General features: G+C 36.1%; 1 long non-coding RNA gene across 2 annotated transcripts in view; it reads right to left on the reverse strand.

Moving 5' to 3' along the window:
* Positions 1-14,911: 14,911 nt before the first annotated feature.
* LOC125776202 (uncharacterized) overlaps positions 14,912-26,827 on the reverse strand; it is an 85,282-nt gene continuing 73,366 nt past the window's right edge. For both annotated transcript variants that reach the window (XR_007421492.1, XR_007421491.1), the window contains exon 3: positions 14,912-15,007. This is a non-coding gene — a long non-coding RNA (uncharacterized LOC125776202). The remainder of the gene's footprint in view (positions 15,008-26,827) is intronic.

The following is a 26,827-nucleotide window of genomic DNA, read 5'->3' on the forward strand; positions in this document are numbered from 1 at the left end:
ATCCCCAAAGGGGCCAAATTGGGAACACGGATGCGGGATTTATACACGGGCGGAAAGAGGAACAGGTCCTCGACCGGTTGTAGAATTGCGGTACTAAACTTTCGGTTTGAAAACCTAACAGGAAGTCACAAAACGGAAATGGATGCAAATTTTAAATCCAATTTACAACATCCGGGTCGTAAATGAGAATCGTATTTCCGGTTCGGATATTTTATATAAACCGGAAACGGATGTCAATTTATTTCCGGTTTAAAAGGAACAGGTTCTCGACAGGAATTGGAATTACGATACTATACTTCCGGTCCGAAAATTTAAACGGAAGTAAAAAACAGGAAATGGATACAAATTTCACTTCCGCTTTACAACACCCGAAACAGAAATGATATTACGGTATATATTTCCGGTTCAGACACATAAACCGGAAACGGATGTTAATTTCTTTTACGTTTTTTTCAACAATTTCGTTTTTACAACATCCGGACCGGAACTGAGATTACAGTGCATTACTTCCGGTTTAAAAGTCTAATCGGTTGTTAGAAAACGGAAATGGAATAAGAGGAAATAATAAACGATTTATGTAGTGTTTCAATAGCAAATAGTTTTAGATGAAAATTATATATAATTTTTTTAATCTACTTACAAATCAACATACGGTTTTCAAATAATACATATATACGTATGTGTTTAAAAATATTATCTAACACTTTGGTGAAAATTATACAGTATACTTTTTATTATGTAACCAAACATGCTCTGCGAAATTTTAAAAGCAGTTTTACACATTTCTCGCCCTTGCTTCAATTATATAGTATGAGTATAACTTTCACCCATCACTTGCTTCTAATGGCTTTTTAATGTTTTTAGAGGAAAGTGCAAACTGTGCTTTTTATTGCCGACCAATGTTTGGCTGCGCGTGTGTGATAATTTTCAGAGACACTAGTTTATTGTCTGCAAGAATAAATTAATAAAAACTAGCTTTATGTGGAAAATGCTTAACATGAAGCGACGAATGAATGAGTCAAATAAAGGAGGTTTTCGAAATGAGTGAAATACTTTAATAGTTCGTTAGGTAATAGCGAAACTTCCTTTGTAGGCCTGCAGAGAAAAGGTTTTAAACAATTTATGAGGCTTTCGGATGTGAATTAATATTTTTAATAATTGATTTGACAAATCAGCATCTGGAAGAATAAAAGCTAAAACTATATATTAGGGTCATGATTTAATAGCCATAAACTCGTTCATTTTAAACTCACATTGATGATGTAGGTTTAAATTTTGTGCCGTGAATTGTAAATTATTATTTCCAGCGATCATACGATTGACATCCTTAATAGTTTTTTAAAAAATGCTTTTGGTGCGAAACGAACTGGGCTTTAATGTTTTATATTTTGAACTAATATATGTTGATTAAGGTGTTTAAGAAATTGGGTGTAATTTTTTAAAACACTATAAAGAAGTAATCAACAGTAAGATCGATCTCCTGAAGCCAAATTTTGTAGCAAGAGAGAGTTATATTTTCATAAACTCTAAAACATATGAGCGTTTAAAGCGCGTTAGGAAAATATTTAGACCAAACAGCAAAATGGAAATTACCAATATTTTCTAATTGGAATAAATTATCTACTTAGCAGTTTCCATCACTTGTTCGCTACAACTTCTTGTCTTTGAAGGAGATTACTATTATCCATTTTCACTTCTACTCTCCACTCTTTCTTTACTCTTCACCCTTGTGATTACAAGTGGCAGTGTAAGTGGCGTGTTTACTAATTTTGCATTGTTTTCCTTATTTACTTCGTTGTGGCATAATAAACTTGTATAATTTCTGTTGTGTAAAAATTTAATTAGAAGCAAAAGTTTTAATTTGCTAAAATAAAAAAAAACAAACAAAACAAAAAGAGAGGACTTCATTTTGCGCAAAGTATTGTAAAAGCTGCAGCTGTGCCTCGTAAGCTCGAAGCTCACTAGAGTAAAAGCGCGGTAGACAAGCAAGTAAGCACAGCAGTGAGGCGGCGCTTGAAACGAACGGCAGTAGAAGTTGAGTAAGAAAGTTTTAAACAAAAATGTTTGACTTCTCGACATTCACTAATCCCGAAGCACAACTTAACTTTCGGTTAACTGGTAGTGTTCTTGCTGCGGCTGCTGAATGAAGGCGGCATGCGAAGACGTTTACATACAAACATCTCCGCGTCACTGCGTTGCGTTCGCTGTGGCAAGTGAATCGGCAAAGAACTTATAATTAGTCCACAGCGACTTTTAATAGATCCAACAGGGAGCGCACTTGGTGCTCTGGTATATCGCAATCGGCTGAACTCGAAATTATGAGCTCAAAAGTTCAGTGAATGCTCAGAGTGAGATGTTTAATTGTTGGAAGCATTAATCAGCTTGGCAAACTATTTGACCTTTGAAGTGAATTCGTTCGTGACGAAGTATTCATGTGCTCGCTATTGTATATATGTATATGCACTAGCTTTCAGCATATTTATGTATGAACTTACGATATATTTATTTTTGACAATGGATTTCGATTTTTTTTAATTGAAAAAATATGGTTTGGCTGACAATTTTCGCTGACTCGACTGTACTAAGGTCTGTTAATATGAGCTGGAAGTCGTGTTTACTTTGTAAAAATATTAATAATAAAAAAAATAAAATAGATTCCCTAGATTATTCCTATATTACCATGGGTGGCTAAATGCTTTGACTTGTCGCAGTCAAAGTTAGTCTTTACAGCTTAGTTCGCCGTCAATTAGACTTTCTATTGTGTCTTTCCTTGCAGCATGTCGTTTCAAACGATAACGTTGATTCGATTTACAATAGTTCTAGTAAAAAAATCATTATTTTTCTATGGGTGGTTTTAATGTATAAATAACTCGCGCTTTCTTCGATAAAAGTGAAAACGTAAGCCAGTGGGTAACCAATGGTTCGGTTACTACAACAGAAAATCACGCGTAATTTGGGTTTCTTCGACTCCGTTCCGGTAATGTTGATGTCAAACCACCAGCATCACGCTTGGGAAGACTAATTGTCGAAAATGTCGATAAAATTATGGGAAACCTTGATTGCGACAAAGACCTTTTAGAATTAAATATGGGTGGCTACGACAAAAAGTTTGGTGTCTAGGAACTATAGGTGTTAACCTAAAAATCTAATGGACAAAATTTCCATTTGCGAATCGTTGTTGAGCCACAACTAAATCGGTGCATTTCTAAAGCGGATGGTTCCGTGTGATGAAAAGGTTGCCAAGCCAGGTTGACTGAAAGTTTTCGGTTTGGCCAATCCTTTGTATTGGCAAAAATTGGAAGCAATCGATCAGTAGGAGTTAACTTTGGCCTAAAAGGAATTATGTTCTATTCTAGAGCTTGGTTGGAAGGTTTTTGGGTATCTGTCTTATAGTCCGCACCTGTCTATGCCGAATGCTTTTACTAGTAAAAACTTCGTGTCAAGAGAAGCTTATGAAAATCGGTCGTCGCAGTTATTTACCAATAGGAAAGTGGTTAGGATTTATGTTCTTATGATAAAGAGGAACCAATGTGTATCCGTGACAAACATTAGTTTTAAGTTTAAGAATACAGAAATTGGAGAATTCTTTTTCATAAAATTAAACCTTCATAAAAGTAGGATTAATGTTGCTTCGAACAGCAACGATACTCATTTAGCGAATTTCATGGCCACAAGACATTCAACTATGAAATTCATGTATATATGTATAATATTTATTGTATATGTATTATTTATAAGTGGCTACATTTTTACGCCCCAAGTCGACGCAACTTCACAATTCGCCGCCATTTCGGTGGCCAGAACTGTTCAAGGCGTAAACTTGTAACAGTCTGCCAAAAAATTTATGAGCGTAAATTATTTTATTACCCAAACACACAACCCAAACACACCACCAATAACAACAATAGATATAGATAAATCTAAGGCGACATCACGAGTTCTCATTACAGAATTGTGTGCGTAAGCTTCCGCCCATGCAGCATCACAACGGAATCCGCCAGGCAAGGCAACATCGCCGACGCCAAGTCAATAGATCTTTTTATTCCTCTTTTATAGTTTTTTTCACCGCAGCATATTGCAATTATTGGCTTTGATTGCGGCCCGAGCCGACAATGAACAATAACATAAATTTTTGAAAAAAAAGTAAGAAGTACTCGATATTTATGCGTAGTTATATGCCAGCGTTGCCACACTAATATAAAAAAAAATTAAAATAATAACAATTAGTGACAGAAATATTATCTCCACATAAAGCCAAGGCCCAAAGCAGCTTTCTAACGACTTCTAGATCAACTAATTGCCATGTGTATTACATAACCTCAAAAAAAAATTTTCATTTGACTAAGTTAAACTCAGTTAAAACCCTTCAATAGACTACCTTGAATACAATTTTAATATTATGACGTATTATGACGTGTTATGACCTAGCCATTTCCCATAAAGTTCTACCAATTCGTTGAATTCCAAACTCAGCGTCTAAATACACAACTTGTCAGCACTTGACTGTTGCCAAAGTGTCTGCGGTAAATTGCCCAGCTCAACCACATCAACAACAAGGACTCGCTTACAAATATCCATAGCTGTACAAAGCTGTCACGTACATCTCATAAGAGTAGTGTGCGTAAGCGATGCTCTACGTTTGTCATTCAGTATCCCAGTGGAAAAAAATGCTTTTAATTTTAGTATGTAGACAAATATGAATTTATTGTTGATGGTAAATCGAAAAACAACTGGTATAAAGTGAATTAACTGGTATAATTAAATGGACTGTACTATAATTCGTCTTTATTTGCATTCATGCGTTGAACAAACGCTTAATTATTTTGAAAAATTAATTAGAGTAATGGATCCATGCAGGATGGAATTGTATCACAAAGTCCTGTCTGAAATTTCATGAAGATCGGTTGAGTAGTTCTCGAGAAATCTGGCCAACCGATTTCAAAAACACAGTTTCGAGAAAAACGCGATTAAAGACGGCGAATTTAGCCTCGAGCGCACAAGTTCTCAAGGCTGTATAGCCGAAATTATTACTCGAATCAACTTGAAAATATAGGGCTATATTCTAGAAATGTTGTAGGGTTTAATAAGACAGTAAAAAAAGATTTTTTGAAACCCGTAAGCTCATGTAGACCCTTAAATAAACGGAAGGAATTTTAACATACGGATTGGCTTCAGTTAGATGATATCTTTGGACGAATTGGTGATGATTATCTTTGCTTTGATTAGCTGGTGTGATCCACCATAAATGCGTTCCGCGGGGGAATCCATTAGTAAGGACTACTCATGGATTTTTCCCTAAGTTAATGCGCCGTTATATGCTGCCATGAATGTGAAAGAATTTTTGACCAAATATGGAACGAAAGTCATCCCTTAGCCACACTATAGATTTAGCTTCCTGTAACCATTAAAAGTCATTCGCTGGGGACACTAAAGGTCATCCCAGCCGAGACTTGTAAAATAAGTATCTGTGGAAAATTGGATATTTGTATTGGCTGCAAAGGAGCTTATTTTGAACTCAATAATAAAGATTTACCGTTCCTATGACAGTCGGGTCTAAGTAACCGGAACGGAACCGGGTTTTATCCGGCACCAGGCTTCGAAATTACTTCGGGAAAGTTTTCTGCCGCTACAACAACAACATCAGATGGCATATCTAATCCAAAGTACGAGAGTACAACAACAACTCTCTGTGGTTTTGAAAAAAGTTTTTCTAAAAAATCTCAGCTTCATCAAAGCCTGTTAGCGACCTTTGAGTCTCTCTCTCCTTCTGAATCTTTGAAAGTTATAGTTACATACTTTGTAAGATTTTTGAATAGTTATACTTTCTCAAAGGAGAGATATAAAGAACTGATGAAGGGACTGACAATTTTGTAAACAAAATTACGGATATGGATCAATTAAGTGGTAGTGGTGCTGGGGCTCATACCATGCTGCTAATGTCAGCTGAGGGTTTTGGCAAAGGGAAGATAATGACGTCTCAATAGATGGAGACCCTAGGGGAAATCACACCACTGGCCCTTCTTCCAATGGACGACGTTACGAAGAGGATTAACTTCAAGAAAGAATTTTAGAACTACTCTCGGCAGCAAGACCACACCAATGGCAAGCATTTTTCAAGTAGAAGTTTTTAGTGCGTAGAATTCAATCTCCACCGCAACTATCGTAACCAGCGTATCGCCATTCTTAGCGACAGTCTAGCGGCGCTAAAAGCGATCTCAGCATAAGAGATTAAATTGCTTTTAGTAGAGGAGTGCATAGGAAGGCTGAACCACCTATCAGTGTGCAACCGGGTACACCTAATCTGGGTGCCGGGGCATAAAGGGGTAAATGAGATAGCCGATGACCAGCGTCCAAGACGACGGGACCAGAACAATGCATCGCAGTGGGGTCCTAAACTCAACAGGCAGCAGGAATGCGCCATACCAAGTTGCTTCTAGGAGGGTACAACCTCTCAAGGTTTAAGGAAATAATCAACCTCCCTCGTTACAAATCCGCTTCCTCATCGCGCTATACACAGGGCACTGCAGGAAATACTTGTCCAATTTAGGCATAGTCTCTTGCGCAAACTGCCGAATCTGCGATATGTAACAGGAAACCCCAGTACGCCTGATTCTGGATTGTCCAGCAATTTGTTTAAGCACGCTTAAGGCCTTAGGTTCCATCTACATGGGCAGGGATCACATTATCTCAGTAGCGCCCAGCAGGCTCCTGGAATTATTCCGGATGGGGACGATATGTTATATATGAGAGGGCACAATACACCCTAGGTCACACAGTGCAATATCTTATTATTAACTATCTATCAATAAAGTGGCAATTTGAGTACAAATACTTGTATCTTAGAAAAAGTTGCTTGAAACTCCTCGCTGGGTGAAGTTATTATCAAATTGAATATTAGCAGACGCCCAATTGTCCCTTAAGGACCTTACTGTTAAACTGAAGCAGCCAAATATATCCATTTATGAGTTTATAAATAGAAGATACATACAAACCACACACACGTTTATGTATATACAAGCAAAAAATATTCATATGCTGTTGATGAAAAAAACAACTACTGCAAAATGCTGTTGTTCTTTGCATATTCCTTGGAATTTTTACGACATTTGTATGCGTGCGTGAGTATTTGTGCGTAAATAGCAGTGTGTGTGCCGAGATTTTGTTGTTTGTTATCTTTAGCTGGAATACACACGCGCACACGTACATATGATTAAAAAAAACTCTGGAAAATTTTGTAAAAATAACTTTACAAGGCTTCTTTAAATGTATGGGTGTACGCAGAGGCGATCCGACACGCCCGACAAAAAGGACATTCACAGCTTCATCGGCGTCACGTGACCTCGTTGCGAGAGTTCAAACGATTTGTCGTGCAAAAAGTTTGCCCAACAAAGGCGGCAAGGACAGTGCTGTGTGCGTGCTGACACACATACACAAATGTAGAATTTCATTACTTTTCTCTGTGTGTGTGTGTTGTATTTGTGAAAGTTGTGCAACTAAATATAATACTTTCGTTTGTATTTACAAATGTGAGTCAATGCGTCCGCCGTGCTGTTTGTATGTGCACTCTACGGTGTGTGTGTGTGTGTTTACGTTTGGAAAAGTGGAGTTTAGTAAGGCAATGGATTTTTATTCCTTACTTCTATGCAATTGTGTGTGTGTGTGCGGTCTTCCATTGCGTCAAGTCGCCAGCTTGACGCCATTTTTATAGCACTGTCATTGGCAGCAGACAGACAGAGAGACGAGTTTACAATTGTAACAGTAGCTGTGCACACACTCACACGCAACTAACCAAGAGATTTACAATGTGTAATTGCAAGTGTGTATGTGTAGGTATGTGTGAGTATATTTATTGCACTAACGACCGCGATTATTGTCTTTGCTTTCAATTATTTGACACCACGATTTGACGAGGGTCTGAAGAAGGTCTCTGAGATTTGGAAAGGCTGAAATAAATTTTAAAAGAAATTTAGTTCAAATAGAGCTGATTCTTGTTAGATTAGATATATTGAAGGATTAATCCCTGAAAATTGCAAATTAAAGTTCAGTTATCAAATTAAAAAGGTTCAGTCGACACGAAATTGAGGTTAAAGTTCTTGAAATGTTATTGTCTGTACCGTTTTCAAGTTAAAAATAGTAAATTGGAATTATTTGCTCAAACGGGTGGCAAGGTCAATATTTTGTTATTGATATTTAATTATAAAACGAGTAAATAAAAAAATCGAGGCTTTGTACTGCGACCTATGGTCTATTGTTCCCTTTCTTATATCACATATGTTCGCAAAGGTCCAGCATTCTGAACAAGAGCCTGCTGGGAGCGACTGAGGTGACGTGATCCTTATTCAGGTAGATGGTGCCTAGGGCCTTAAGCCTGCTTCTGCTTCATGTCACAGTATCGGCAGTTTGCGCAAGAGACTACTTATGCCTGTGTTGGATAAGTGCTTCCTGAGCAGTGCCCTCTTTAGAGCACGACAAGTAGGCGGAATTTGTCTCGGGGGGAGGTTGATCACATTCTTAAACCTTGCAATGTTGTAAACTCCTAGAAGTAGCTTGGCACGGCACATTCCTGCTGTCAATGCTGTTCTTTCTCCACTCTTTTCTCCCTCTGGAGCACCAGCTTTATAGTGCAGGACCCCACTGCAATGAATGGTTCTGGCCCGATCATCCTGGAGTGGCTATTTCGTTGGCAAGCGCATTGCTAGCTACCCCATTACGAATGATATGCCAGGATTCTAGGAACTGTCATGAAACAGAAGGCCTAATCAAGTGGAGAGAATATTCCCCAACAGCCGTTGTACGTTACAGGCTATCTGTTTTATCAGACCATGTCGAGGATCTAACTTTGTTTGGATCGGTAAGTCATACCTGATAAAATGATGTAAGCAAACAGACGAAGCTGGGTTGGTTCAACCATACAACTGTGCACTTTGTAAGATACATACTGTTTCTTCAATCAGACAATACATGGATGGGACTACTAGGTACTTTGCTTAGGAATTACCTGGTATTTTTTTCCCACTTTTTGGATCTGAAAAAATAATTCCCGTTTTTAAATAAAAAAAAAACTCTGAAAAAATTTTATTGGTGTCTAGGTCCAACCTTCACTTTTTGGATGAAAGAAATCCGATTTTGTCAGCTCAAGGATTTCTTTTTTTCGAAACATACCCAGTAAAATATATATTTCTTTACCAATACATACATATAAAATACTAAAATTTCCAATTCGACTTCACTTTGACTCCAATTCATCTGCCCTGACATGTTATTTTCTACATTTGCTTACACTTTCTTAATTTTGTGTTCTTTTTTTCCTCTCCTTCACGCAATTCAGCAAACCTAATCGCTAACTCCGCACCGCGAAAGCATTATCATGGAACCAGCGCTGCAATAAAATATATTTCATGTACTCGCCTTTGGCTCTGCTAACAATTGCAAACGCACACATACATAGTTGCTACACTTACCACGCTTGCCACACTTGCCGCTGACAGTGCGACAGACAAATGAGTGCGTGGTTGGCAGCAATGGAAACGACTACCAAATGGTCGGACTAAGCGACTTATTGGCGCCGTTACAATTTAAGGGGCGACAAATGAAAACAAAAACCGTTAATTTGTCTGCGTGTGTGTGCATGTACTCAGTATGTGGGTATTGGTGTGTAGTGAGACTTGTGGAACTGCTCTTTGCATAACAATATTCTGGAGTGCAGTGGATATTCTAGGATACTTGATATATTATATGTTGACAATATTTGCCATATTTTATCATTCTATAGAAAATTGTGATAGTGCTTTTCAAATACTCGTGTAGAATGACTTCAATAGCCAGCAGGATATACGGGATATGCGTAGAAGTTTCAAAAGTAGGCTGAATATCATAAATGCACACAGTAAAGATTAAGCAGTTCTTAGTTAGGTTAGGTTGAAAGTTAGAGCATGACTTCTATTTTATCATATTATTACTATACTGAGCCCATTTGGGCTTACTATTGACTTTCTTGCTTAAGCGCATCCTCTTTTGAGCTTTTTAACGAATTTTATGTTAATATTCTCCAGCTCGGAATTTTTCAATTGCAATTTACAATTTTTAATAATATGTATTTAGCTTAGCTTGAAAACGCTAAGTGAAATTTTTTTACTCAAAATGTAGTTTTTAATGGAGGAGCCCCTTAAAGTATGCTACATAAATATCAAATTGTGTTTTAAGTAGCGCTATTGAATTCTCTCTATTTAAAAAATTATAAATTAGTGTTGTTTAAAGAATACACTTATATATAAATACTGCTATATGCGTTTTCTGCTCCTCCTTCTTCTTTTTCTTCTTCTCTTTTATATTACTTTGTTAGGTTAGGTTTTGTTATCCTTCCGGTGTCTGTGCTTACTTTAGCTGCTAAGCTTTGTGTTTTTATTTTTTCAATTCTATTTCCTCCTATTTATTTACTTTTCTAGCTCTATTTCCTCATTTCTTACTCATACCTCCTCACACTTCTCCTTTCTTCTTTTGTACATACATTTTTGTTTATGTAACCAAAACCATTTAGTAATTTGCAAGGATTATTTTCTTAGTCGACTTTTTAGTGCTCACACATACATGTATAAGTGTATTGAGCTGTGTGTGCTCGTGTTGGGATCCCCTTTGCTGTTTACACCTTATCAGTAGCTTTCTAGAGCTCAACATTCTAGCTTGTTCTAAAAATAGAAAATATTTCTATTCAACTTTTTCTTTATTTTTACTGCGCAGTTTACAGTTTCCTTTCTCGGATTTTATTGCCGAGGTGTGAACACCAGTGAAATGAAAGTCGAGTTTGCTTTTTACAAATGAGATTTTTAAGTTTATGACTGGGAAGTATGTAGTATTATGTATATATAGTATTTGGAAAATTTTTAATAATAATTTTCTCTAATAAATACATAAAACTTAGAACCTTAGATATTATGCTATGTTGTATAAGTGCTATAAAGGGATAAACAATAATGCGTCACTGCGTATGAGTGACATTTTCTATTTTATTTCTTAATTCTTTCTGAATTCTGTGAGAAATATATTTTGAGCAAAAAACTATTTATTATATTCCTTTTCGTATGAAAATAGTCAATTGAGATGTTTAACAAGTGTATTAACAAAATAGTATAAGGACGTCCATAAGCGTAATAACCTTTTCGTCGCTGCAGAAATTTCTTTTTTCGACGTAACTGTTATTATTAGTAGAAGTCTTTTCGACGCAAAGTATAAGATGCATAAAGTTTAAAGTTTTTATTGAAATTTTGAAAATCATTGCGCTATGTTTATGGGGGTTGTGGAGAACAATGAGCCGATATACCCATTTATAGCACCAGAAGACATTATTACCAAGAAAAAAAAGGAGAAAAAAAAATAACGTTTCCTAAGTTGCACTACTTATTTTAGCGATTGATCGCTATTTGCAGCAAAAAGTCAGCCAAATATCCTCAGATTCACAGTTTCGGTGTCTGGTGACTTGATAACTTATGATCCGATTTCGACAATTTTGAGACTTTATGATGTAATATCTCAAGCTCACTATTAGTATAAAGTTCATTTCCGATAACTTTACTATAACCGTTACATAGAAAGTACAAGTGGTTGTATGCCTATTTGCGTACCTTTTTGGCACTATAAGATAATGTCAATGTTGGAAACTCAGCTATAACCGCATAGGCGGTGTCTATGGCAATAAAGAAGAAGATAATGTCAATATAATGTTGTTCAACCAATCGGGTTGTAATTGATAGAAAACTCCCTGAGATATGGGATTTAACCTTAAATTGGCGATATCACGCTCATTTTCCAATTTTTATTTCGACGTTTATGAAGCCCTTTGTTGATATCTTATTTGAAAAATTTAATATGTACCTCGAAAGGAACAGATTTAGTTTCATCAAAATATCTATGTATTTACTCAAGTTATCACTTGCATGGACGAACAGATGGTCGGATTTGCGGACAGTCACCCGTTGTGTCATCTTGATGATTTACATATATATAAATAACTCCATATCTATATTGAATAGTTTTACAAGTAGATGATACAAACAATCGTTATGCGAAAAAACTATAATACTCTGTCTTTTGTAATGAAAAATAAACAACAAATCTAAGAAATATGCTTATAACATGTGGAAGTTAACCAATATGACATGGCGTATGAGTAACCAATCTTCTGTTTTTTCACTTTTAAGAATATTTTAAATTTCCGATATTTGACCATATATGTTTCAATATTACTGCACAATATTTTTACACAAATTCTCCATGGAATATCCAAGTAAATAGCCCACTTTTGCGTATTTGTATAAGTATAGTGTATATGCTTAAATGACCAAAACAACCTATTAAATTAATAAAATGCTTGCGTGAACGCGTGCGAACGCATAAAACTGCCACACACGCCACAATAACTAACAGCAAAAGTAAAATAAATCAATGTCGTGACCAGCAGAAAAGAAAACACACCAAAATGTTAGATAAACCCAGACTGAAGTGGGGAAAATTTGTATAAAAAAAATAAAATATATAAAAGAGATATGGACACAAATTATAAAAAAGTATAAAAGCAGGGAAGTAATATAAAAGCCATAAATAAACACACACTCGTATCGGTGTCTTATTATAAAGAGAAATAAAAGACGAAACATTGAGGCGCAGACAATGTGACGTTCCCAAAAGATTAGCATTTATTCAAATGAGGTTACACTCTTGCCATAAGCGCACGCAAATGAGCATGCTCATACTTGCACTTGCACTTACTATGCATATGTGTAAGAAATGTCCATGTATATATGTATACAATGCCAAATCCCTCCGCATTACAATCAACTGGGTATTGTAAGTAGTCAACAGACTCAGTGGGCACAAAAAGAGGCCATTAAATTTGTATAACACAAGTTTTAACCTTAGCAAATGACCATGAAAAGGCGCACAACAACAATAAACACTTTCATTTTCTTGGTTATGGTATGGTTAGATTTGGCGCCTAATAGTATGCTAATCTGATGTGTAACGTAAAGTTGGCATTTGTTGATGTCTGTAGTCGCTATTACGTTATTTAACAGAATATGACTTCGCGCGAACTGTGTAATTTACAAGCAAACACTTGCGTAATTTATGATAAATTAAGAAGATTTGCTTTGGTTTTCGAAATGAAAAGTTTTGTTTTTATGTTTTGTGATTTTTTTATGCCTTAGTATATATTTTTTGTGTGTTAAAGTGTTCTAAGCCAGCGCTACTATTTTTATGACAGCTGCTTCTTATGTTAATAGAGTCATAAATGGGAACTGTATAAGTAGGCGCCACTAATTTGTGTTGAGATTTCACGACACGTTTGAGTTTTACAGCCCGAGCGCTAGTATTACCTGGTTATTGGTAATTAAAGCGGTAATAAAAACGCAGAATACTAACTACGCCATAAATTTAACAGTAAATTAGTGACTTCAAAGCACAGTGCTGCTTAAGTAATAAACATTTTTTTTGGTGGTTCCTTAGTTGCTAATGAAAAGGGTATACTTATATTACATAGATTGACCACCACCCTCAATACAGTCCACAATTGGTCATAGTAAGAGGGTCTTGGGTTAGACCCGAAGAAAACGGATCTGCTTGTGTTTACGAAAAAGCACAAAATTCCTCTATGAAGCTTCCCCTCAGTAAATGGGACACAACTCTTACTCAAGGACCGCTCCAAGTACCTTAGAGTAGTCTTGTACAGCAAACTGCTGTAGAAGCACAACGTGGAAGAAAGAGTGAAGAAAGCTAGCAAAGCAGACGTGTCGGCAGATGCACTGGGTCTACGCCGCAGCTATTTTAAGACCATTCTGCAATATTACGGTGTACAAGCATAGCGAAATGCACCTATCGGAATCCAATGGAAGCTGTAGGCTCAAAGGCTCGTTGAACTTTTCATAATGGGAGCTTTAAGAACAACTCCAAGGGCGGCTATGGAACTGGTACTAAATAAGCCAGCTATAAACCTCTTCGCTGAAAACTGCATAGCAAAATCAGCGGGGCGATTATTGGCTACAGGGGGAGTTGCATATAGAATCTTCGGGCAAAGCTCGGTGGTTAATTGCGGTTTGGCAAATACCGACTACATGATTCCACTTTTCAACTGGGAAAGAAACTTCACAGCTTATCTTAGCTACCCTTTAGGCGTAAGTCAGCCTTTTAAGTTCTCAGATTACTGCAGTATATTTCTAGATGAGGTTTCAAGGCAGTAACCTCGGTTCCAATATCGCCAAGAAGTGTCTTGGGAAGCCGGGCAACAGTGAAAAGTGTTACCAGAAGCAAGCAACTTCACTTCTACTGGGAGCCAGGCCACAAAGGAATCAATGGGAATGAAATAGTGGGCGAGATGGGCAATAATGGTTATGGCTAACATCCGAAAACGTGCGTTGTGAAAACCATGCATTGGCTTTTCGACGATCTGGAGCTTGATAAAGAAAATCCACAACCGATGGAACGAGCTACCTGTGTAATTAATATTCTCTCTCTCTCACCCACAAAGTCTATTTTGATTATTCCGCTTTTCTTATCTATAACAGAATCTTTTCTCCTTTCCGAGCTAGTCAAAGTCTAAGTTCGAAATGAGACCTTTTCCACGCTTAAATTTATTACTCGACTATTCTTTAAGAAAGGTTATGAAATTTTTAAAATTTGGCAGAGGAGAAAACTCCTTTAAAATATAGAGTATTTGCTTATTGTGTATGTTATGTGATCTTAAAATGATTTCTGTAATATTTTATTTGAGGTTTTATAACTAATCATAATTTTTATAAAATAGTTTTTAATAAAATATCAATATAAATTAATTCATAACAGTACACATCCTTTCATCATTCAATTGAAAGTTCTCCTTGAAAACATATACAACCAATTTATTTCATTGTACTTACCCTTACCCTGTTGTTTTTTTGCGAATTGGCAACTCTGCCATTAATTATGTCAACTAAATGCTGCGTACCGAGTGGCGAGCATTGATGTCGTCACACCGACTGACCTTCAAATAAATGGAAAAAAGGTAAAATATAACAAATAAAAAACATGTATTATTGTTGTACGAAAAAAAGGGATGAAGGCAGAGCAAATAAAAATACATATATATGAAGGCACGTAGAAATTAATTATAGTATATTAGTGAAGGAAACGACAAACGGAAGCGCAAGTGCGCTGGAAGTTGTATATTTTCATGAGTGGTAGCCTTGAAGTAAATTAAATTATGTTACATCCGGGCAGACAGGAGAGGAGAGGGAGTTATGCGAAGTGTGGGCAACATACGCTGGTTGAATCAAAATAACTTAAATAGTTTAAGTACGGCTACATACAAAGTAATGATTTAATCAGTTTATGTAGCAGAGTGTAATGTGTGAGCGACACGCGAAAGTAGTACAAATACAGGGGAGTAGGAGAAGAAGATGGCGTACATTCGTACATTATAAATTATTGCCTTTAACGCGGAAATATAATGACTTATTTATTCATTTTTGTAAACATTAAACAAAAATTTATATTTTTTTTTGTCAGACTCGTGTTTTAGCGAGAGCATCATAATAGCACATTTGTTTGCGAATCAATGGATTGGAAGTGAACAGCAAATATGTGCATTTGCAAGTTTTATATTTTTATGAATTTTTTGTGTTTTTAAGTAGAAAAAATTAATTTCAATAATACATAATGGTTTGGAAAAGTATGGGACGTAATAAAGAAATTAGAGGAAGTTTACAAATTTAATGAAAAAGATGTTAAGTTACGTTATGTCATGTTATGTTATGTTAAGTTAAGTTATATTAAGCTATGTTTGAGTTGAGTTAAGTTAAGTTAAGTTAAGTTAACTAAGTGAAGTTAAGTTACGTTAAGTTAAGTTAAGTTATGTTAAGTTCAGTGCAGTTAATTTAACTTAAGTTAAGTTAAGTTAAGTTAGGTTAAGTTAAGTTAAGTTAAGTTAAGTTAAGTTAAGTTAAGTTAAGTTAACTAAGTGAAGTTAAGTTACGTTAAGTTAAGTTAAGTTATGTTAAGTTCAGTTAAGTTACGTTAAGTTAAGTTAAGTTAAGTTAAGTTAAGTTAAGTTAGGTTAAGTTAAGTTAAGTTAAGTTAAGTTAGGTTAAGTTTAGTTAAGTTAAGTTAAGTTAAGTTAACTTAAGTCAAGTTGAGTTCAGTTCAGTAAAGTTAAGTCAATTCAAGTTAAGTTAAGTTAAGGTGAGTTAAGTTCAGTTCAGTGCAGTTAATTTAAATTAAGTTTAACTAAGTTAAGTTAATTTAAGTAAAACCAAATTAATTTACGTAAATTTCAGTTAAGGTCACTAAAGTTATGCTAAGTTATATAAATTTAAGTTAACGGATTTTAAAGGTAATATTGAAGGTTAACAATATAATTGTTTAATAAACGATATATATAATAGGGTTAGCTTTGGTTGAAGTTACGTTAAGTTCAGTAAAGTTGAAGTGACAGATTTCAAAGTTTAAATTAACGTTTTTTAATAAACAGTTTAAAGAGATATTTGTATATAACATTGTTAACTTTACATTTTAACTTAATTAGAAATAAGTTACCCCAAGTCATTCAAATTAGTTCCTGAAATTTACTCTTCTAAGCTACGCTCAGTATTAATTTAATTTCATTTTCCATCCAATTTCCTTGGCTACTTCAGCTCAGCTTGGTTTGAATGCCCGAAAGTTATTAAAGCATCACTTCCATGGCAACCAGCAACTTCTAAACAAACTACTTCCTTGCTGCTGTTGCTTCTTCTTTTCATATTTTGAAGGCTTCCCATACAAAACATGCATATATATGTTAAGTATGGTTGTGTATGTGTATAATACCTATATTTCCGCGTTGTGCCGTGCACCGAAATCGTATTTTCTTCTTCAACAATTTCGAATAATTTGAGGAGTTTCTACATCAACGCAAAATGCAAAATGCCAAACGCACCAACACTCACACAAATGCGCACAGTTCGCAAGGAAATAGAAATTTGAAGCTACCACAAAAATACAAATGTGAAAATTGAGTGTGTAAAATGGATAATGGCAAAGAAACGTGCACAAAAGGGAGGCAAAAGTAGTCTGCTTTATGAGAAAAAGCGGCTGAGCGCGTGCAAGGATGAGCAAAGGCAACCAAATTTCCTACTATCGCAGCAGTTTTGTTGTTGCGCGGCTTGTCTGTGGCAATCTGTTTGTTGTATTTGTGTGTTGTGAGCACTTTTTGTGCTCCAATTGCACCAAAAAGCATTTCGCTCCTGAATGATTTTTCAATTTCCCTCTTAACCGCCACTTTCGTCGCAACAAATTCGCAAAAAATGCCACAAAATATGCGGGACCGTTGATGTCTGTGTGTATGTATGTGTTTAATGGTAATAGGAGCCCTGCAGAGCAGCTTCATTGTCAAGTTGAGCAGTGAATTGGAGTCTGAAATAAGTGGCGCTTTTAATATTAATAATGGATCGCGGAAATTTTCAAAAATTATTTTGAAGAGCATGGAAAGTTATGTTACGTTCAAGGTAAGTTCAAATTAAGCTTAAGTCAAGTTTAAGTTAAGTTAAGTTAAGTTTAAGTTAAGTTTAGGTTAAGTTTAAGTTAACTTTAAGCTTAAGTCAAGTTTAAGTTAAGTTAAGTTAAGTTGTGTAAGTTAAGTTAAGTTAAGTAAAGTTAAGTAAAGTTAAGTAAAGTTAAGTAAAGTTAAGTTAAGTAAAGTTAAGTTAAGTAAAGTAAAGTAAAGTAACGTAAAGTAAAGTTAAGTTAAGTCAATTTTAAGTTAAGTTAAGTTAAGTTAAGTCAAGTTTAAGTTAAGTTAAGTTTTACGTAAAGTTAAGTTAAGTTAAGTTAAGCTAAGTCAAGTTTAAGTTAAGTTAAGTTACGTTTAAGTTAAATTTAAGTTAAGTTTAAGTTAACTTTGCAGATTAGTGACTTAATCTCTCTTAACCAAAGTACTTCCCCCCACAGCATATTCTTCTTCCAAAGATTTTCCTTATGCCTTATAACTTCACATTCCTTAGGACTTAAGAAGAGCCTTCCACTCTATAAGTGGAGTCATTGAAAGATGGCTTCCGAGAAAGAGGTAATATCAAAATAAGTGAAAGAGAGTTTTCCTACCAGTAGTCATCCTTAATATTAGAAAAATTATTACATATTGGAAGTGTACTTTTATAGTATAGTTCAGCCGATAGTATATACGACTACGACAGCTCTCTACCAAAGCATGAAATCGCAGCTGCTGTGCTGAGTGAATCCCTGTGGCCACAAGCCACAAATTTGTTTAAGCCATAGATTTATACGCTTGGAGCCATACATATTTTGTATGTCGATTGAGCATTCTAGAATTTATATTTCCATGCGGATTTCTTTTCACAAAATGAAAATTCATGTACCCGCACATATGTATGTATGTGCAAATATGCCAAAAAACTTAAAAAACATGGCAATATCAGAAAAAGAACGCTATTAGCCACACACAAATGATAGCAAAATGAAATTCATGCAAATCACAGGTCAATGCGCTTCACTTGATGGCAATATGATTTTTTACGCACACATGCACATTCAGATTTACATACATAAGCACTGATAGCAAACACTCAATTGCTTGTTTATGTGTGTGTGTTTGTGACCACTTGTGCAGTCCAATTCTCATTTTCATTTCAGTTTCACCTCATAAATATTAACTGTTGTTCAGTTGTTTCACAACTCGTCTGCATACACACACTTGCAAACGCATATGCATATGCTATACATATGTATGTATGTACATAATTGCAGTCAGTGCCACAAAACCAAAGTTACACTGCATATTTTTTCGATTCTGCACCTGTGTTGGAGTGCAAATTATTAACTTTGCTTGCCGCACATGTAAAGGCGGTTTATTACCTGGCGTCGCATGCACATTAGGATGGATCAAAAGTGATCAAAATATAATAAGAGCGGGTATGATATTTACTGATACATTTTTTGTAAAGGGTTACTTGGGTTTCCTCGGGGAAAAAGCAGCCTTTTTTCAATAATTTTTTCCTCATATAAAAATTAAATATTTTATTTGCATATTTTATTGTTACAAACATACACTATTGACAAAGAAATTCTAAAATTTTTGGAAAGAATATGTTAGACTCGGCCATTGCGACGCCATTTCCGATTGAGTAGTTCTCATGGAATTTTGATTTCATTTTTGAAACCCGTAAACCCATGTAACCCCTTAAGTGAATTCTCGAAAATAACATTATTTTATGGTTATGTTCTACTTTCTGCAGGAAAATCTCTGAATTGGAGTATCTTGGATGTAAGAGGTGTTTTCAGGGAATTTTAAATTTTGGAGAGTCCAATTGAGATAGACAACATGGGAACCTGGATTTTCACCTAACCCAAAAACTCAGTGGCCATGGCATACTTTAGATGCTACCATGAAGCTTGCACAGGAAGTTTTTCGAACCAAAAATATTTAAAAATACCCAAAGTCAGAATCTTGCTATAAAAAAGTACATCATACAACTTAACCCCGATTAGTTGTGAATAGGAATCTTAAACAGGGAAAATACCCTAATAAATTCATCAGAAATGCCTAAAGCTTACAAAGCGCCCTGTGGGATTATAAAAATAACCGATAGAAAAAAATTTGGTGAATCTTTAGTAAAATACTTTTAATAAATTTCAAAATAAAGAATCGACCTAGCCTAAGGTATATATACATACATAAGTTGTAAAGAAATATGCATTTACAAACGCACACACGAAATCACATGCATTTGTGTGTAAAGAACTGATTCAATGGTCTGCAGCCGAATTGCAGCTGCAGCTGAAGTGAAACTCACTGCACGTAAATAGTTTTTTGCTCACTTGTTGTTCTCTTTTTTACAAAAACACTTTAAATTGGAATTTCATATTTGTCGCTGGTTTATTGTTGCTGTTTTTTGCGAAATTTTTCTTCCTTTTTTGCTCTGCGGCATACGTGTGTCTCATTTGCTGTTCTTTTTCTCATTTTTATTCCGATTGTCACGAGTTTGTTACGTGCCACAAATTCGGGGGTTTCTTCATGCTGCTGCTCAGGGACATTGAATTTTAATTCACTTATGACATACTTTTGTGGGATAACAAAAGTGCAGCAGAAAGTCAGATTCATTCACAACAGATGCCATTGCAAGTGTGTGTGTAAAAAAGCGAATTAAAGTTAAATTTTCTTTCAAAAATATTTTTAATCTAACTTAATATATATTTTTTTTGGTATTTTGTGAGATTATCAATTCAAAATAAATTAGATGGAATATATTTTGGAATGATTCAACATCCGCCGACAAGCTCAGCGTACTTCGGAACCTATACTGAATATACTCAAAAACGCAAAGTCCGGCTCAAATTTCAGCATCTGTAAAAGAAATCTGGAAAAACACCTCCGGTGAAAAGAACAGGGCAGCATTGGATGTGGGACCTCCCCTTTGTTGAGTACGGCTATATTAAGGAGGGCAAATTCGGTGTGGGATTCGAGTCGCCGTCGCCGAGTCCTGGCATTCCCCCCGGTGGATGAACGTCTAGCCACAATTCGCATCAAAGCGACGTTCTTCAACATATAGTTGGTTTGTGCCCACGCCCCGATGGAAGAGAAGGACGATATGACTGAAGATGTTTTCTTTCAGTGCTTGGAGCGCACCTAAGAGAGAGCTTTCAGTGCTTGGAGCGCACCTAAGAGAGCTGCCCCCGCCACGATGTCAAAAGAAGGTATCTGTGGCTCAACGGTCAGTAAATTCAGCCTTCATGATGAAACATCCCCAAATGAGTTGAGGCTGATCGACTTTGCCGGGACCCAAAATATGGTTTTCTGTAGTACTAGATTCCTGCATAAGAAAATGCATCAAACCACCTGGCTGTCTCTGGAGCGAAAGGTCACCAACCAGATATGTTGTGACGGAAGATACGTCTTCAGTGTTTTAAACGTACGTATGCGCCGTGGTCCAAACATCGACACGGAACCTTTATCTTGTTGAAGCCAAGATACGCCTCTGTGCAGCAAAAAACAAACGTCGAAAAACAGAAGGAATGTTCGACGTCCAGAAGATGCAAAAAAAGAGAAAGGCCGAAAGGCGTGCGAAGAGCTTGACAAGCTGGTCCACAGACGTAATGCTCGAAAATTCTACGAAAAGATGCGGCGACAAACAAAAGGTTTCAAGACCACAGCATACTCTTGTAGAACCCCCAGAAGTGATCTAGTGCCTGATTCCTAGAGCATACTAAAATTATATAATTAAATTATACGTGCCTCTCCACTAGTTCAGAGGTTCACGTTTTCAAATTATTGATGCGTGAAATATCAAAACAGATGAGCTAGCTCGGTGATCCTGAATCACATTGGAATGGTGTTGAGTTGTATTCTTATTGGGATCTTACGTTTCAGCACTTGTCGGCCAATGGATCTCATGTGCACTTAGACGCTATATCGTATCGCCAACCGTGTCAACAAATTTGCAAAAACGGCGCTTTTTCGATTTGTAAGGATATGATCTGTTATATGTTAGTATGAGGTACAGTAAGGGACCGACCAAGAAGCTGTCCCAGTAAGACTTCCTGTTTAGGATCTTCCTCTCCATCTAACCTAACCTGACTAAATTTATTTATAGATGTATTAAATATACCTGGACTCGGTCCACAAGCTTCTTTTTCATTCTAAATTTCAATTCTTTAATTTGTTTTTTTTTTTTTTTGTTTTTGGCAGTTTTTAATATTAGTCACTGTAAAATAGTATCAAACAAAAACAAAAATTGTACCTATATATGCCAAATTTGCAAAAAATATGTGGTAATTTTTGTAATTTATGTACATACCTGATAATACAAAGAAATAATATACATAAATATAGTATAGTATAGCTCCTTCAGGCTTCAAGCGGACAATGTGACTCCGAAAGAAATATTCAAGGCCACAGGCAGCTGAGTCACATTATTAAATGTTGTGGACTTTTAAAATATGGAAATGTTAATTCTATGCATATGAAGTACACCCACACACACATATTTCTGGTGCCTAACATATAAATCACAGCAAAGTTACATCACGCAAACAACACGTTTTTTTGTGAAATAAAAAATATTTTAAAATATCAAAAGAAAAGCTAACAAGCTTTTGTATGGAGAAATAAAATATACATGGATGCATAGCTGTAGATAATATTATATATTCTACATATATACATATGTTTGTATATGTATGTACATTTTGGTGTAGTGTAATTCCAACATATTGTGAGTGAATACGCGTATATTTTACAAAAAATACATTAATTCACAAATGATAGCAGTCATCTTAGATATGTTACATATACACACATAATAAACATGTACGTATGTATGTGTATAAAATATGTGTTTGTATAAGTTTGTTGCTTTGCAGTGAAACGCGCTGCTTTTGCAAGTTTATTTGCTCAGATTACACGCATTACGCAAGCAAATATCCTTAGCAAGCGCTTTGGCCGCTGAACAAACAATAGATACTTACAGCACAAAAATATTTACAACCGCCGAAACACACAACCACACATACATACATACACACACATATAAACGTTTGGCATATTTACGAACTGAGAAGACAGCAATATACATAGAAATTTATGTATCCGCATAGAAGTATGGCCGACATACAAATATACGAGCTCGCACAGTTGTAGGACTAACGCTTTGTGTACTGCTTTGCTGAGCTCCTTGGCGATGACGACATCAATTTTTATATTATTTTCAATTTGGTGTTACTTTCTGTTGTATCAGCGTTTTTAATAAAATATTATTAAAGAGAGACGTTTTTTAGTTGACCTTCGAAACTATGAAAGAAATCGTAAATATTAATAGAAATTGTCGAGAGTCTAAGAGCCTTTAGCACTTCTTCTTCTTTATTGGCGTAGACAACTTACAACATTGGCGTAGACAACTTACTCGGTTATAACCAAGTTTACAACAGCGCCCCAGTCGTTCTTCCTTTCCACTGTTTGGTGCCATTTGGAGATTCCAAGTGTACTCAGATCCTTCCCCACTTGATCTCTTCAACGGAATGGAGGTCTTCCTCTTCCTCTGCTTCCGCGGGTACTGCAACATGACCTAGCCACCGTAGCTGCTGTCTCTTAATTCGCTGAACTATGTCAATGTCGTCGCATATCTCGTACTGCGGCATTCGCCATTGCCAATGTGCAAAAGACCATACACCTTCGACAGAACCCTTCTCTCGAAAACTCGTATCGCCAACTCATCAAATGTTGTCTTTGTCCATGCTTCTGCAACATTTAGCAGGACGGGAATAATGAGTGATTTGTAGAGCTTGGTCTTTGTTCGTCCTGTGAGGACTTTACTTCTCAATTGCCTAATCAGTCCAAAAAAGTACCTGCTGGCAAAAGTTATTCTGCGTTGGAGTTCGGGACTGACGTTGTTGTTGGTGTTAATTCTACTTCCAAAGGTTCCAAAAGGTTTATGCTGTTTCGTCTTGCGCCCGTTCACTATCAGATCCATACGCTTCGCTTACTTATCTAGATTGGAGAAAGCCGAACTAACGGTTCTTGAGGCTAATGACGTCAATATCAACGTCGTATGCCAGCATACGCCAGCACCAGTAAACTCTTATAGAGGATTGTACCTAGATTAAGTTCTGCAACTCGACTTATTTTCCCCTGCAGTAGATTGAAGAAATCGAACGGAAAGTAGTCGTCTTGTCTGAAACCTCGTTTGGTATCGAACGGCGCTGAGAGGTGTTTTCCGATCCTGACGCAGCTTTTGGTGTTTCTCATCGTCAGCTTACACGGCATAGAAGCAGTTCTTTTTCGTGCTGTCAAAGGCGGATCAAAAATCGACGAAGAGGTGGTGTGGGTCGATCTGCCTTTCACGGGTCTTTTCCAAGATTTGGCGTATGAGGAAAATCTAGTCGATAGTAGATTTTCCAGGTCTAAAGCCACACGGATAAGGTCCAATCAGTTTGTTGTCGGAGTGCTGCAGTCTTTCATATACTCGTACTACGCTCGATACTAAGGAGGCTTATCCCACGGTAATGTGTGGTTGAATAGTTCGTCAGGCAATCCATCGGCCCCGGCGCTTTATTGTTCATCAGATGTAACTTCTTCATAATCGAGCAATAAAACGTTTGCTCTATCGTCATCGATTGAGAAATCGGATTCATCCTCACTATTAGCTCTACGTTTTCAAAATATAGATCTCAGGACTTATCTCACAATGACATCAAGTAAAATAGATCCTGGTATCTATATTTTGGAATTATATGATCACTTGGAAAATGGCAGGGACAGCACCAAACCTTGCTTTCCTATTTTTGATGGGACTTTCAAACAAAATCCCAGTTTAGTGCCAGATAAATACATATAAACCGCGACCTCGTGAATTATTAAATACTTTTTTTATTTTGTTAATATTTTTGCTTAAGGCCCGCTATATGTAGTCGAACAGTACGTATGAAAAGCACTTTAAAATATTACATTGTTAATATAAAATTGTTGCATACTTTTTGGCGTGCAATAAAAACGCCTACGGCAAATAGCCAACAGCCATAATTCTAGTTGAAATTTTGGCACTTTAGTGAAATTGCAATAAATTTGATAATGCAATCAGTGTGCACATGTGTATGTGCGAATATGTTTGTGTGAGTGTGTGTATGCGTGTGAGTGGGTGTCGTGTAATGGGAATTAAATCAGCGCAAAGTACATACATTAATTGTTGTGACTGTTGTTGTTGCTGGGAACAACAAGGAGTCATGCGACAGCGATAATATGTGTAATATACATACATTTATACATTTTTATAACAGCTCATGTCGTTTTTTGTGTGTGTGCGCGTACATAAAAGTGTTAGTAACGAGCAATAAATTGCCAATGGCATTCGCGCTGTCACAGCAAGTGCTGGTTATACATACATACATATGTGTGCGTTCAAAAATAATGGTTCCCTTTCATATACTACATTCCCTAAATAACTAATATTCTCAAAATCCCGAAACATAGCACTGGGTTTTGGTATCCTTTTCAGATCCGAAATGTTAAGTATCGACCTTCAGTATGTTTTATAGGCACTAAATATATTTTTACGGTAAAATTTTTGTGGCTCGAAATTGAAATTTTAGTTATAAATTTGCGGCAAGTTTAAGACAATATAATTTTTGTATTTATTGAGCGTTAAAACACTGCAAGATTTTAACTGGATTAACAGATATTAACTTTTAGCAGATATTTTAGTTACAAGTCATGTAATTTTCTTTTTTACAGAAATTCGGAAGTGAAATTGCGAAAATATATTTTCAGTAATTATAAGTTTTTTTTTAAGTTTCATATGGTTCGAATTATTCGGGATCCCGAAATTTGAATTTGAAATTTCGGGATTTTTACCAATTTGAAGTAGTTATACAGAACTTTTAAGTAGATTTCAAAGTACATGGTATCTCTTAGTAGATATTTTGGTAAATTTGATATATTTTTTTTTACAGAGTTTCGAATGTGAAAAATTCGGAATCCCGAAACTGGATAGTTTTTAAGCAATTGTAAGTGATTATTCAGAGCTTTTAATTAGATTTTAAAGTAGAAAGTATCTTTTAGGAGATATCTTAGTAAAAATTTATGTAAGTTTCTTTTTTACAGAGCCTCGAAAGAGAAAATTTTCGGGATTCCGTCATTACCATATTCAAATTTCGGTATTTACACCAATTATAAGTTGTTTTAACGCCTTATATGATTTGATTGACTGAGGATAATTATTGAGAAGAATGGCTAAACTTCTCCTTTAATTCGTAGTAAAAGTCTTGATGAGCAGGACGTTTTTGTTGCCTCTTTCGAAGAAGCTCTCTTCTATAGTCGAGAACTGATGCTAAGTTGGTCAATGTCATCGACTTTAGAAGGTTTTTTAGAAAATATGTAAACACAAAATAAAAATAAAAAAGCAATATCCAAAAAAGTACATAAAAATCGAGATCCCGGAATTTTGATTTTCACATTTCGGGATTCTCAAAGCAACCCACTATATAATGTATTCTAAAAACTAATATGCAAAGAATAAAAATTAAAAACTTATATCCAAAAAAGTATAAAAAAAATCGGGATCCCGAAATTTTTATTTTCACATTTCGGGATTCTGAAAGCAACCGATTATATAATGCATTCTAAAAACTAACATGCAAGTATTTAAATAATAGCGCTAGCACCCACTCGCTGCCACACAATCATCGAGAATGCTTTTGTGTGTATATGTATGCATGTATGTATGTGTGTGTAATAAAATTTGCATGTGGTATGTTTTTGTGAATTGCGCTGATGGCAGCCAAAACTGCAAGGAATGCGCCGCGTTTGCTTTGAAGAATATACAAAGAAACACACCACACACACACACACACACACACACACACCATACGTGCGAATAGTTATTACGCTCGTTACTTGTTTATTGCGCTCATTGTATGCCTTGCGCCGCTGCGTCGTGGCGAGATAAAATCACAAACGGAAGCGTAAATGCCACAAGCAAAAGCGAACAACAAGTGTGCGATAGAACACACACGCACATACACATACACACATATGTGGTTATGCATGCACAAGTGCAACGTTGCCGCAAAAACGCTTCCAGAAGTGCAACCGCAACGCCGCTGCGCGACTTTGTGGTGGCGGCGTGGCAAAAAGCGCAAGGCAACAACAACAACAACAGCACATATATGCAGAGGTAAATAAGCGCGCGCTAAGCTGAGCAAACTGGCAAGGCCTTGTTGAGCCAGGGTAACCGAAGCGCCTTCAAGTTTCATCTACACACATTAAACCACTTTAAAGCCTCGGCCGTTTTGTGCGCCGCAGTTGAGCGTGGGACGGATATAACGG

The sequence above is a fragment of the Bactrocera dorsalis genome, chromosome 1, assembly GCF_023373825.1.
Source record: "Bactrocera dorsalis isolate Fly_Bdor chromosome 1, ASM2337382v1, whole genome shotgun sequence".
Classification (NCBI taxonomy): Eukaryota; Metazoa; Arthropoda; class Insecta; order Diptera; family Tephritidae; genus Bactrocera; species Bactrocera dorsalis.